The following is a 12934-nucleotide window of genomic DNA, read 5'->3' on the forward strand; positions in this document are numbered from 1 at the left end:
TTTTGGTGTTTTGCTATTTTGATACAAAAGAACCCAACAGCTTCTGCTCGGGCAGCCTGCCTAGTCCATAGGGAGGGGAGGGGGATGAGCCAGGCCCTCCGACCAGGCGCGCGCCTCGGAAGCCTGGTGCTGGCGCTCGGGCCGGCGGCCGGGGTTGGCTCGGCCGGGCGGGCGCCCGGGCTGCTTCCTCACGGCTTCCAGGCCCGAGTCCCCGGTGCCGGCGCCGCCGGAGGCCTGGGAAGGCTGCGGGCGCCCCGGCGACTCCAGCACGGCGGCCGTGGACGCGAGCGCGGACTTCCCGGAGCCCCTGCCCTCCGGTGGCGCGGGTCGGCCTCGGGGGCCCCGGGGCGCCGCGGCTGCACTCACCGGGGCGCTGCGGGGCGGCCTCCCCCGCGCAGTCCGCGCCGCCGCACGAGCCGTTACGGGACGCGGAGCCCCGGGGCGCCGGTATAGTCGTGCGTGGCCACGAGCGAGCCGCCGGGCGGGGGGGGGGGCGCCATGAGCTCCCGGCCCCGGCCCCGGCCCCAACGAAGCCGCTCTAGGCGCGTCCCGCGGGCCCCACCTCGGCGGCGACCCCTCGCGGGCCTCCGCGCGGGCACAGCTGGCGGGGACGGGGGCGCCGGGCCACGGACGCCGCCGGCGCCTGCGCTCTTGTGGTTTCGATTTACTTTTCCCTAATGTCTGAAGATGGTGAGCGCCGCGCCTGTTTTCTCTTTTATTTTCTTCAGTTTTTTTTTTTTTTTTTTTAAGCAATCTAGGGGATCCCCGGGTGGCGCAGCGGTGTGTCGCCTGCCTTCGGCCCAGGGCGTGACCCTGGAGACCCGGATGAGAACTGCGCCAGGCTCCCTGCGTGGGGCCTGCTCCTCCCTCTGCCTCTCTCTCTCTCTCTCTCTCTTTCCGTGTGTCTCTCGTGAATAAATAAAATCTTTATTAACAAAAACATTTATTTTTTAAATGTCTCCCCACCTCGTCTTTTCATTCTCTAAGCAGCTCCTTTCACAGAGCAGCAGTCTAGCTTTGGTTCTGATTCATCAATTGTTTCTTGTACGGATTGTCCTTTTAACGTCACGTCTAAGAATTCTTCGCCAAATGAAGATTTATCCTTTGTTTTCTAAAAGTTTTATACTTTTGCTAAATAATAAAATTGAACTAAGGAAATCTGGAGATCAAACTGGCTTTATTAAACTATTCATGAGCAGGTATTAAGCCCTGTGGGACCCAGGAAATTGGACAAAATCCCATACTGCTGGACAAGCAGAGCAGGACTGACTCTATTTTGGGCTGCTCCCGCCTTGTGCTGACCTGATTACTACTTAGGGCACTGCCCCGCCCTAGTCAGAGACCAGGACACACCATGCAAAGATCACTATTAAAGTTAAAGACTCTCAAGCAAAGATCAGATTGTGGCGAGCTGCCGCGCATGCCGACTAACAAATGCTCTAACCCATGGATCTAACCGGGCACCCGGCTCGGAGGGGACCGCCCAGGAGTCTACTGGGAAGTGGACTTCACTGAGGTGAAACCTGGAAAATACAGGTACAGGTATTTACTAGTGTTTGTAGATACTTTTTCAGGATGGACAGAGGCATTTCCCACCAAACATGAAACAGCACAGATCGTGACCAAGAAACTGCTGGAAGACATCGTGCCGAGGTATGGTTTTCCGGTTAGAATTGGGTCAGACAACAGCCCAGGATTCGTCTCTAAGGTAACACAGGGAGTGGCACTAGTACTTGGGGCAGATTGGAAGTTACATTGTGCATATAGGCCCCAGAGCTCAGGACAGGTAGAGAGGATGAACAGAACATTAAAGGAGACCTTAACTAAATCAGCCCTGGAGACTGGCGGGGTCGGGGTGACTCTCCTCCCCTTCGCCCTATATAGGGTGAGGAACTCCCCATATAAGATGGGACTGACTCCCTACGAGATCATGTTCGGTCTTCCTCCACCCGTTATCCCCAATTTAAAACCTGAGGTGCTTGCTGAATTTGATGATCAACTTCTTTTCTCCCTCCAAATGTTACAACAAACCCATGAGCAGGTGTGGCCTAAGCTGAGGGCCCTCTACAAGACTGGGCCAGCCCCGGACCCCCATCGATACCGGCCAGGTGACTGGGTGTACTTGCAGAGATACCGACACCAGACACTTCAGCCTTGCGGGAAGGGACCCTACCTCGTGATCCTGACCACTCCCACCCCTCTCAAGGTCGTGGGGATTACTCCCTGGGTCCACTACACTCACGTCCGGCCAGCTGACCCACACGCCGTTCTCAAGGACTTTGTTCCAGAATGGAAAAGCCAACCAGACAAGGACAATCCCCTAAAGCTAAAACTGCACCGTTCTCACTTATTTCCCACCTCCAAGACTCCCCTAGTCCGAGGTTGTCCTTCGAAATAGAAGGAGATTAGAATTAGTCTTCTTACAACAAAGGGTTGGGGGGGTTATGTGCTGCCTTTAATGTAAATAAGAGAGAGAACAGCAACAAGGTTGGTGAGAATCCTGGTTTAACCATTCCCCTGGCTCACTCTGAGAGCAACCTGGACCCATGATTGGGTCCTGTATAGGATCCTCTGAAAAGGGGGGGAATGTGGGACCCAGGAAATTGAACAAAATCCCCTACCCCTGGACAAGCAGAGCAGGACTGACTATTTTGGGCTGCACCCGCCTTGTGCTGACCTGATTATTACTTAGGGCACTGCCCCGCCCTAATCAAAGACCAGGACACACCCTAATCGGAAATCCGGCTCAGGGGTACTGCCCCGCCCTCGTCAATGACCAGGACACACCCTAACCGGAAGTCCGGCTCAGCGGACCAGCTTGACTGCAACTTTCTGCGTATCCCATTGGCCACTGGCCCCCATAAAGTTGCTACGCCTCTTAATCTCGGGTCCAAGTCCCTGCCCCGCAGCGTCGGGTATGCTTGGACCCAAGCTCAAGCTTGTAAATAAACCCTCGTGTGATTGCATCGGTGTCAGCTCCTTGGCGGTTTCTCGGATTCGCGATCTTGGGCGCAACAGCCCCAGCTTGGGAACTCAGTCTAAGTGACACCATTTTGGGCCTGTGGTCTTTTTTTAGCAACTATGGTCTTTTTTTAGCAAACCCAACTTAAATAAAAAGACTAGTCTGGAGAGGGGCCTGGCTAGCTCAGTCAGAAGAGCATATAACTCTTGATGTTGGGGTCATGAGTTCAAACCCCATATTGGATGTAGAGATTACTTAAAGAGAAACTAAAAATAAAAATGTAGAAAGTAAGAACCTGATAATCACTCAGAGCTAGTTCAATTAATTTATGAAATGATTAGAGAAAGAATCTTGCTTTCATTACTTAAATATTAACAACGCTCTGTTTAAAGTAGAGTTTAAACTGAAATAGCAAAGCAATCTCCTGGACCAAGAAACAAACACTTTCAAAGTAAGATCAGCTACTTCCACCCGCAGCCACTTCCTGACCACACATTCTAGACTTCTGGGGAGTTCTTAAAACATGCTCTTTCCTGGTCACCACCCCAGAGCGATGAAATCAGAGTATCTGGGGGTGGGGCCTGTGCCTCAGAATATTTTAAGAGCTCCCAGGAGATTCTGGCAGCCAGAATTGAGACTATTTCAGGCCTTGAAGACTCTGGAAATTTCCAGACCCTTTTACATATGAAATTGCTGTAGGAAAGAAGATGCTTCATGTGAGGCCAGCACAGCCCTTGGTAGGGAGGGACTAGCCACCAGACAGCTGAGAGCCAGGCTTGAGAAATGGGATCCAGGCTATGGGAGGATAGCGTAGAGGGGAAGATAAAGTAGCAATGCCAGAGAACGTGGGGACACCCCAAATTAGGGGGCCAAGATCCTAAAACATGGCACGAGCAAGAGGGAGACTGGGCAATGTGCCAGACTCAAGGTGACGGGATCTATGCTGATGAGCCTCAGGTAGACCCCGTGACCTCTCTGAGCCTCAGCTCCCGGTGTAGAATGGGGATGGTAAGCCATTGCTCGGATCACCCCACCGGGCTGTGAGGCTCAAATGTGAGCAGTCCTCTCTGTTTTCCAGCACTTTTCCATGCAGTTCATTCCAGTAAAAACCCCGCGAGGTAGATGGGATAAGGAGGAAAGCCAGGCAAACTAGCAAAGTAGCTTGTCAGAAGTCACAGAGCTGGGCTGGGATGCCAGAGTCGGAACCAGCTCTTCCTGTCTCCTGGTCGGTACCCGTTCTCAGGGCTCTCCAACAATGATCCTCCTCAACACAGCTCCCAAGGCAAAAAAAAAAAAACCTGAGTTCAAATCCTGCTACCTCCACGAGCTTGGATGTCATGGCTTTGGGCAAATCCAGTGTGTTCCCATGGAGAGATATGGGCAATTATATCAACCCAGCGGGATGGTGGGGAATTTATGAGTCAAAATTACTTAAAATGCCTTGAACTGAGTTGGAACTCAATAAATGGTGGCTCTTGCAGGAAATGTGAGAAATAATAGGCTGCCCCCTCTCCCACGTTGCCAGTGCACCCCCACCCCCACCCCACCCCCGCCCCAAGCATGAGCACAAGGCATCTCACCTGTGGGGACCGTATCTCAGATGCATAACGAAGTGCTCACCAATGCTTTCCAGCCAGGTGGACTCCCTGCATTTAACAATCTGCTCCACAGAACTGATGACCTTGTCCACACGCCGGGGCTGTTAAGCTGGTTGCTTTAGGATGTGAAGAACTTACTGGGAATCATAGACAGGCACACTCTCGACTCTGGGTGGGGGAGGTTCGGGGTGCAGCACAGGAAAGGGCTGGAAAGGAGGGCAGGTTGCTCCATGCTGCTTGATCAGCATTCTGCACTGCCACCTGCGCTGTTACACTGTCGCCGCAGGTAGGATCCAACATCGTGGAGTGTCCTGCTCTGTTCATTCGATGATTCAGAAAGAGGCAGCTTTTCCTAAGGAGCTTCTCCAGGCCAGGCCCCACGTGGTTCTTCTGTGTGTCATCTCATTGCACTTCTTCCCTATCCCAAAGGGGTAAGTATTCTCCTCCCCCTTGAGGAAACTGTCTCTCAAGGCTCAGGAAGATGGAGCAGCACCTCCAAGGTCTCTGCTCCGAGGCTGCAGAGCCAGGAGGAAGAAGCAGGGCTCACAGATTATGAAGGGCCCGCTTTCTCCGTGCTGCCAGGCTGACACTGTACAGGCCATTTCGTAAATAAGTTCTGTTTGGGACACCCAAAAAATGCAGTTCAATTGATGTACAACAAATCACATCCTGTAGAGAATAAAGGGTCCAGAGTCTTTTATTTCCAAAGAATTCAAGGTGCTCAATAGGAAGGAACAAAGTATTACAAGTCAGTATGCACGAACACATTCATGCTTCTAAACCCAAGGGATGGGAACACCTGGAAGGCTCAGGGGATGAGCATCCGCCTTCAGCTCAGGGTGTGGTCCTGGGTCCTGGGATCGAGTCCCACATAGGGCTCCCTGCAGGGTGCCTGCTTCTCCCTCTGTCTGTGTCTCTGCCTTTCTCTCTCTGTCCCTTATGAATAAATAAAATCTTTAAAAAAAAAAATAAATCCAAGGGATGCTCTTTAAACAGAAAATCTTTCCCAGCCTGCAGGGGCCATATTCCTGTCTCCCACATAGATGGCCCTGTGGTCGTAACCACTCTGAAAAATCTCAACCAGCTTTCCAAGTCTGCCGTTTGGGAGACCAGGGAGATGCAAACACTTGTCGCAAGAGGAATGCCCAGCACCGCCATCCCTGTCACAGGATTCCCTTTGTGCAGATGCCAGACACTGGAGTCTGGGAAAAATGGCCTGCACTCCCATCCCTGAGTCGTGGAAAAGGAGAGAGGGTCCTACGAGAACACATTCATTCAGATGTGTGTTCGCGTGCCCATGCCTGTATGGCCGTGTTTCTGTACATATGTGGTCATGACACCACATGTCCCAGCACGTTTCTGATGTGTCCTAGCACCCCCGGCCAAGGCAATATTGGGAAGTCTATGTCGAGTCTCTTCCCTCCTTGCAGACGGATTAGCACCCCTCTGCTCATGGGATCGCTGACCATGTCGAGGCCCTTCCTTCAATCTCCTCCGGCATCCGAATGCCTTTCTCTCTTGACTGATGTCCTGAGCCAGGGAGCAGGATCTGGTGGGTCACACAGCCATAGGGGGTAAAGTGGACATCTGCCAGCCAGTCCTCCCAACCACACATCCTGAGGAAGAAGCATCATCACCCCTTGTTCAGAGGCAGGAACCCAGGCTCCCAGACTGTGATTTGCCCCTCTCTGAGTCCCCAGGTCCCTGGGGTGTCCACCTCCCTCTGCATGAATCATGTCGTGCTGGGACTTCCCCTGCGTCTGTTAAAAGGCTGACCTGGGTCTCCCACTAGTTGCCCCAGGGCCCTGCCTTCCACACCCCATTTCTTGTCACTATTCCACCCAGGACACCCCAGCTGCAAGAATGAATACCTTTTCTGTTCCTCCTCCTTCTATGTTCCTGAGCTGAGGAGAGCATTCCGCATCCCAACCCCTCATTCCTGGTACCCAACCCCAATGAGAGCCATCCTAAGTCCACTATCTCTCTCACACACTCACTGCCACCTACACCCCCGAAACCTGTGTCCGTTCACCAAATCCAGTAAACGATAACTCTAGAAGTTTCTCCTGAACTTGCCTTCTCGTCCATCTCCCATCCTCTGACTTGGTTCAGGGCAGCCCCGTTCCTGCCTTCATAATGCCCATGGCCTCTTCACCAGCACCCCTGCCTCCTGTCCCTTCTCCCCCACATCTGGTCTCCCCAAGACCCACCGTGGCTTTCCCACAGAGCGCCTGCTCTGTGGGCCACTCACAGGCCCTCCTCACCCTCCCTGCCCTCTGCTCCACAGGCTGCCAGGCTTGCCCTTCTCACCACACAGCTGGCTCCTGCCTCTGCTCCCCTGCACGCCTGGCTGTCTCTGCCCCATCCCGCTCCCTTCCTCTTCTCACCCACACCAGAAAGTCCTCTCTGAGAAGCTGCCATCAGGCCCAGCCTGGCTCAGCTGCCCCTCTCTGGGTCCCCAGGTCCTGGGGCAGCCACCCCCTCTGCACAGATCATGTTGTGCTGGGACTTCCCTTGCCTGCCTGCACCTCTTCTGGGTTTGGAGCTCCACTGGGGCGGGATCCTGTGTGGTGCCCCTGGCCTCCTTCCTCTCTGGGAACCAGTGAGGGCCTGGCCTAGAATGGGGGCCAAGGGAATCTCCATGGAAGAGAGGCTGGAGGACCAGCAGGGCTGGGACCCAGGGCCAGGGCCTCCCCTCTCTCAGCCAGGGCACGGCAGGCCCAGAGATGGCAAACACAAGGGGTCTATTCACATTATCCCTCAACACAGAAGGCCACAGCCAGGGCACTTCAATAGGAGCCAAAATCTGAGCATGTTTCCTATCTGGATGAGAAAGCGGCCAGCTCCCTTGCAGAGCTAGGCCAGATGGCCTTTCATTTTTACAGATTATAAAACAAGCCTTCTAGGAATTAGTCCATTTCCTGGAATAAAGTACAAAGCCAGCTTGCTCCTTTGAGAGGCACACCACAGACCTGAAACCGAAGCTGCCGGGAACTTCAATGACCAAATAGATGGGGCTGCTGGGACTGGGTATTTCCCTTCCTGGGCAAGAATAGTCTGGAACTGGAATGGAAAGGCCATAGGAGGACGGGGAAGGCCAGAGGTGCTGTTGGGGGAGTGAGAAGCTCCAAGCCTGGGCCAGGAGCAGAGGCGGACAGGGTGGGGATTAGGTCGCCTCCCGGAACCCGAAGACCTCCCCCCATAGACCCAGCAGTGAGACTCCTCTGTGAGCTGAGTGTGAGCAAGGCCCAGACAGACACAGCTTCTACAACAAGGACTCAGTTCCCTTTGCATGTCGCTCCCCATGCCTCCCCCTCCCAACACAACAGGCATGCAGTCAATCCCTGTGGACACAGACAGGGGATAGCCACCTGACAAATCTCCCACCCACCCTCCCCGGGAAAGAAGGCTTTCATATAAAAATAGGATTTCCACACAGGTTTTCAAAATAGCAGCTGGTGCCCACTCTTCCCAAGACCAGCAAAGCAGACTGAGGGCACCAACCCACTGTAGATTTTCCCTTCTAAGCAAGAGGACTTGGGTAGACTTCATGAAGCGGAGGCTGAGAGAGTCTGACACCTGCTGGTTTCCTGCCTGACCCTCTAGATGAACTCCAAGAATCTCACTTTGGATTTCATTCTGCCATGCTCAGAGCCGATTACTCACTAACCAAGCGTTGAACACAACCCTGAAGCCCAAGCAGTGGCCGTGATGTACAATCACAGGGACCCCTCACACACAGAAGCAGAAGAGAAATAAGCCCCTGGGCAGCCATGCCTGACCGGAAGGAGGGCTACTTTTGAAGCCAGCACAACGTCCCTGACTCCCACCTGAGGATTTCCTCAGCTTTGCAGTGCTAACAGACAACCCAGAGAACTCAGGGCCTTAGCATAACAAACACTTGGTTCTTCCCATAACCTGAGGTCTGTGGGGGTCAGCTGAGATTCTTCTGGGCTCCACTGAGTTTGGCTTGTCAAGTTCAGGCCGCCACCACCTGGGTTTTATTCTGGTAAGCCTGCCGAAGGAGCAGCCTCTAGCTGGGACACGTCTTCCTCGTGGCAAAAGGCAAAAAGCTAAAGAAACTGAGCCTAACTACGCACTCTGGTTTAAAACTCCTGTTCAGGTGAGGAAACTGACTTGGGTGCTCCTTTGGCCCCTTCGGCCAAAGCAGATCACATGACCAGGCCTGAAGTCAGTGAGGAGCATGGACAAGTCACACAGCAATGGCAGGGAGGTATCATCTATTACTGTGAGAGAGCAAAATGGGGGAAAAAAGAATCCAACCTACCTCAAGGATATTCTTTCCATGGCCATTCAGAAACTGGACTTTCGGGCAGCCCTGGTGGCTCAGCGGTTTGGCGCCTGCTTTCAGCCCAGGGCATGATCCTGGAGACCTGGGATCAAGTCCCACATCGGGCTCCCTGTGTGGAGCCTGCTTTTCCCTCTGCCTGTGTCTCAGCCTCTCTCTCTCTCTCTCTCTCTCTCTCTCTCTCTGTGTGTGTGTGTGTCTCATGAATAAATAAATAAAATCTTTAAAAAAAAAAAAAAAAGAAACTGAACTTTCAAGAAGTATTTGGCCACAAAGGACTGGAGAGTGACAGGTGAAAGGCACTGTGTCCACAGCAAAAGCACCAGTAGGATCTAGGTTAGGCTCTTTGGAGCCCAAAGTATGTATTGCATTCACTGGAACATCTTTAGGTAAAAGTAACAAAACTAAACTACAGTGGATTCGGCAGTGAGGAAATATATCTCACCATCATTTGCTTATCAAGAAATCAAGGGATGGCCGTCCCAGGACTTATCAGAGGGCCCATGGTGGCATCAAATTTTGTTATTCAAATTTCAATCTTGTTTTTCAAATTTCAATCCTTTTAAAATCTACCTTTGTATGGAATGTTCCAATGTGTCCATAGGTTTATCTCTGAATTCTCTATTTTGATCCATTATTTTAGTTTTGAGCTAATATCACCTCTATTATTTCGTGGTATATCTTATAGCTTTCCTCTTCCTAGTCATCACTTTTACCTTGGGTATCTGTAAACCTTGATTTTCCTGTATAAAAGGTACAATGGCTTTATCCAGTCTCTCAGATACAATCTAGTTTGGGTTTGGTTGTTACTACATCAAATTTCTTAAATATCAGATAAACACTAACCAAGCCCAAAAGCATTAATAACAATACCTCAGGATGTTTTATGATCGTAAAAGTCTACTTTGGTATGCCCTTTTTACCATCTAGGTTCCCAATTCCTGTGTAACCGATCTGTGTACTAAATCCTACTGTTTCAAATACCAAAATCTTTTGTGAGTGGCCAGTGACAGGCAGAGCAGATTCTGCATTATGAGCAAGGAACACAGGACACATTTTCATTTCCCACATGGAGAACCCAGGGCTATGTCAGAAGATAACAGTTCTATCAGATCTCTGGAATTCGGCTCCGCTTGGATATCAGTTATAGGAAAAACAGAGATAAACCTGAGCAGCCTGGGGCAGTTCTCTACCTCATTGGACAGGACAGAAAAAGCCCTCCTCACAGATGAGGCCCCTTCCCCACTGACCCTGTCTGTCAGTGGCTGCTAAGGACTGACAATACCGAGACTGGAAAAGATCCCAATGGGGACACAGGCAAGGGTTTATCCAGGATGTGTGATGCATTGTGTCCCCGGGGTGAGCATGTGTCTAGAGGGTGTTTTTGGCTTACCCTTGTGTTTTCTGTAAATGTGTTTCTGAGTGGAGTACATGTCTCCCTGTACAGATGTGTGTGCTTTCCACACACACACACACACACACACACAGTGCAAATCAGCTGATATAGAATAAGTTCGATCTGGAATGAATAAAGGTCTCTAGCATTTTATTTCCACAAGGACAAGCTAATTGCTCTCATTAGAACATAATACAGATGTTTGTTTCCATTCCAAATTCATGGCTGGTGTTTAAATAGAAAAATGTGTCCCTGCCTGGAGAAGCTACACCAATGACAGTCCTCTAGTGATCATAGCCAGGGTAAAAAATCGCAATCAAGTCTCCAGGCTTTGGGGCTGTCTTGGATAAACAGACCAGGGGATGAAGAACAAGGAAGATATATAGACTAAGCCGCAACTTCCCCAAACCAGCTCTGGTATTCCTGGGGTGAACACAGGCAGGGCCAATGGCGTAGTTTAAGAGGAGACTGGAGCCCAGGGAAATGTCCTCTGAGAGATGCAAAGTAGAAGGGTTTGTTCAGGTATACGTGTGTGTACTGTGTGTGTACTCAGTTGACTATGCGTGCGGGGGAGGTCTGCTCTCTTTCTGTGCATAGGCGTGGTTAAGCACGTTCAATGAGTCAGAGCATTAGGCATAACCCAGCAGAATTAGAAATTAGCTATTTCCCCTTCCTTCTTTTCAGACTGACCCTCAGGGCCCTAACATGGTCCCCCTTCCCACTGTGTCCCTGGCCACATGACAAGGATTTCCTTCCTCAGATTCCTCTCCAGTCTCAGGACACTCATCACTAGGAGCTGACACTCTGAAAGATTAATGGTACCAGAAAAAGCCTCTCTTCCTCATCCATTAGGTAACTGCAAATCCCAGAATATATTTGGCAGTGGGGAAACGGGTACAGGTTGGAGGGAACCCTGAATTCCCAGAGGAAAATCCTGACGATGGGGTATATTACACTGTTTCAGAGAGGAGTGATCAATGTTCTCTTCAGGATATTTTTGGCTCCAAGATACAAGATTAAATGAAAAATTCCTTAAAGGACCCAATTTTGCTTTCTACATACCATTATCTATTAAAGGAACCAGGCTCCTTAGAAAAATAACTTATTTCCAGCATAAGAGACAGGAAAGTAGAAACTGAATGTGGATTATTTTGCTCTGCCAGAATGTAAATGTTATAGGTTGAATCTGTCCCCACAAAATTCATGTGTTGTAGCCCAACCTCTAGCACCGCACAATATATTTGGAGATAGGATATTTAAGGGGTAATTAAATTAAAATGAGATCATATGTGTGAGTCCTAACCCAACTGGTGTCCTTATAAGAAGAGATTAGGACATAGACACACACAGAGGGGAGATCATATGAAGACTCGGGAAGAAAGCAGCCATCTACAAGCCAAGGGCAGAAGCCTCAGAAGAAACAGACCCTGCTGGCACCTGGACTTGAACCTCTCGCCCCCAGAATCATGAGAGAATAAAATGTTCTTACTTAAGCCAGCTAGTCTGTGTTATTTGCCATGGCAGGCCTAGCAAACTCTATGTTCAAAATATATCAAGAATCGGGATCCCTGGGTGGCGCAGCGGTTTGGCGCCTGCCTTTGGCCCAGGGCACGATCCTGGAGACCCGGGATCGAATCGCACGTCGGGCTCCCGGTGCATGGAGCCTGCTTCTCCCTCTGCCTGTGTCTCTGCCTCTGTGTGTGTGTGTGTGTGTGTGTGTGACTATCATAAATAAATTTTAAAAATTAAAAAATATATATATCAAGAATCAAATCACTTCTTGCTACTTGGTTGTCTGAAATACAGCCAGCTGCTCTTGGTTGCTCCCACCTGTACTCCAAAGCCATTCTCAATACAGGAATTAGAGGTAGTCTAGGAATCAGCACAAGTCAAGTCATGTCACTGTCATGCTGCCACCCCCCAGTGGATTCCACTTAATTCAGAACAAAAATCAACACCCTACCCCATGTAGATAGGGCTTGGGTTACTCTTGGCTGTTTTCTCCTGTGACTCAATTCCCAGATCCAGAAACCCTGGCAGACATGTGCAGCCACAGGGCCTTTGCAATGGCTGTTCCGTTCACTTCCTGCCTCCTTGAATGCGTTGCTCAAAAGTCACTTGTCCAGTGAAGCTGTTCCTTCCTACATATGAGACCTAAAATTAAAATCTCACCTCCCATCATCTCTATCCCCTTTCTATTCTCCATTTTTCTCAGCATTTGACCATCTAACATAATATCTACCTTATGATACTTCTGTCCGTCTCTCCAACAAGAAAGTATGATCCACAGTGGCATAGACTTTTATCAACGTTGTTCACTGATGGATGTCTGACTTCCTACTGCAGTGCTTGGCACATGGTAGGACCTCAGTGGGTACCTGGTGGCTACAGGTATAAGATGAGGTTGCACCATGTGCTGAGCATCGCACGAGTAAGTTATCTCAGTGTTAGACTTCAAGATGACCGCTTGCCCTTGCTCCCTGAGAGAGCAGCCCCAACCTCAACAACCAGCACCACCTCCCTTTTCCCCCAGATGCCTTCCCTCACCTACTCTCCAGTTGTCATGGGAGGTTATGTTCTGATGTCTTACCACCTCGAATGGGAAAGGCCCTAGCAGTATCCATGGCAAAATGAGGTATATATGGCCTTCTCAACTAAGGAGAAAGGGC

The 12934-nt window shown here is 50.7% G+C and overlaps 1 long non-coding RNA gene across 1 annotated transcript; it reads left to right on the forward strand.

The window, feature by feature from the left end:
* Positions 1–871: 871 nt before the first annotated feature.
* On the forward strand, positions 872–2966 carry LOC140599137 (uncharacterized). The gene is made up of 2 exons (XR_012001869.1): positions 872–1536; positions 2042–2966. It is a non-coding gene; the product is annotated as an uncharacterized lncRNA (long non-coding RNA).
* Positions 2967–12934: the final 9968 nt, after the last annotated feature.

The sequence above is a fragment of the Vulpes vulpes genome, chromosome 5 (assembly GCF_048418805.1).
Source record: "Vulpes vulpes isolate BD-2025 chromosome 5, VulVul3, whole genome shotgun sequence".
NCBI classification, from domain to species: domain Eukaryota; kingdom Metazoa; phylum Chordata; class Mammalia; order Carnivora; family Canidae; genus Vulpes; species Vulpes vulpes.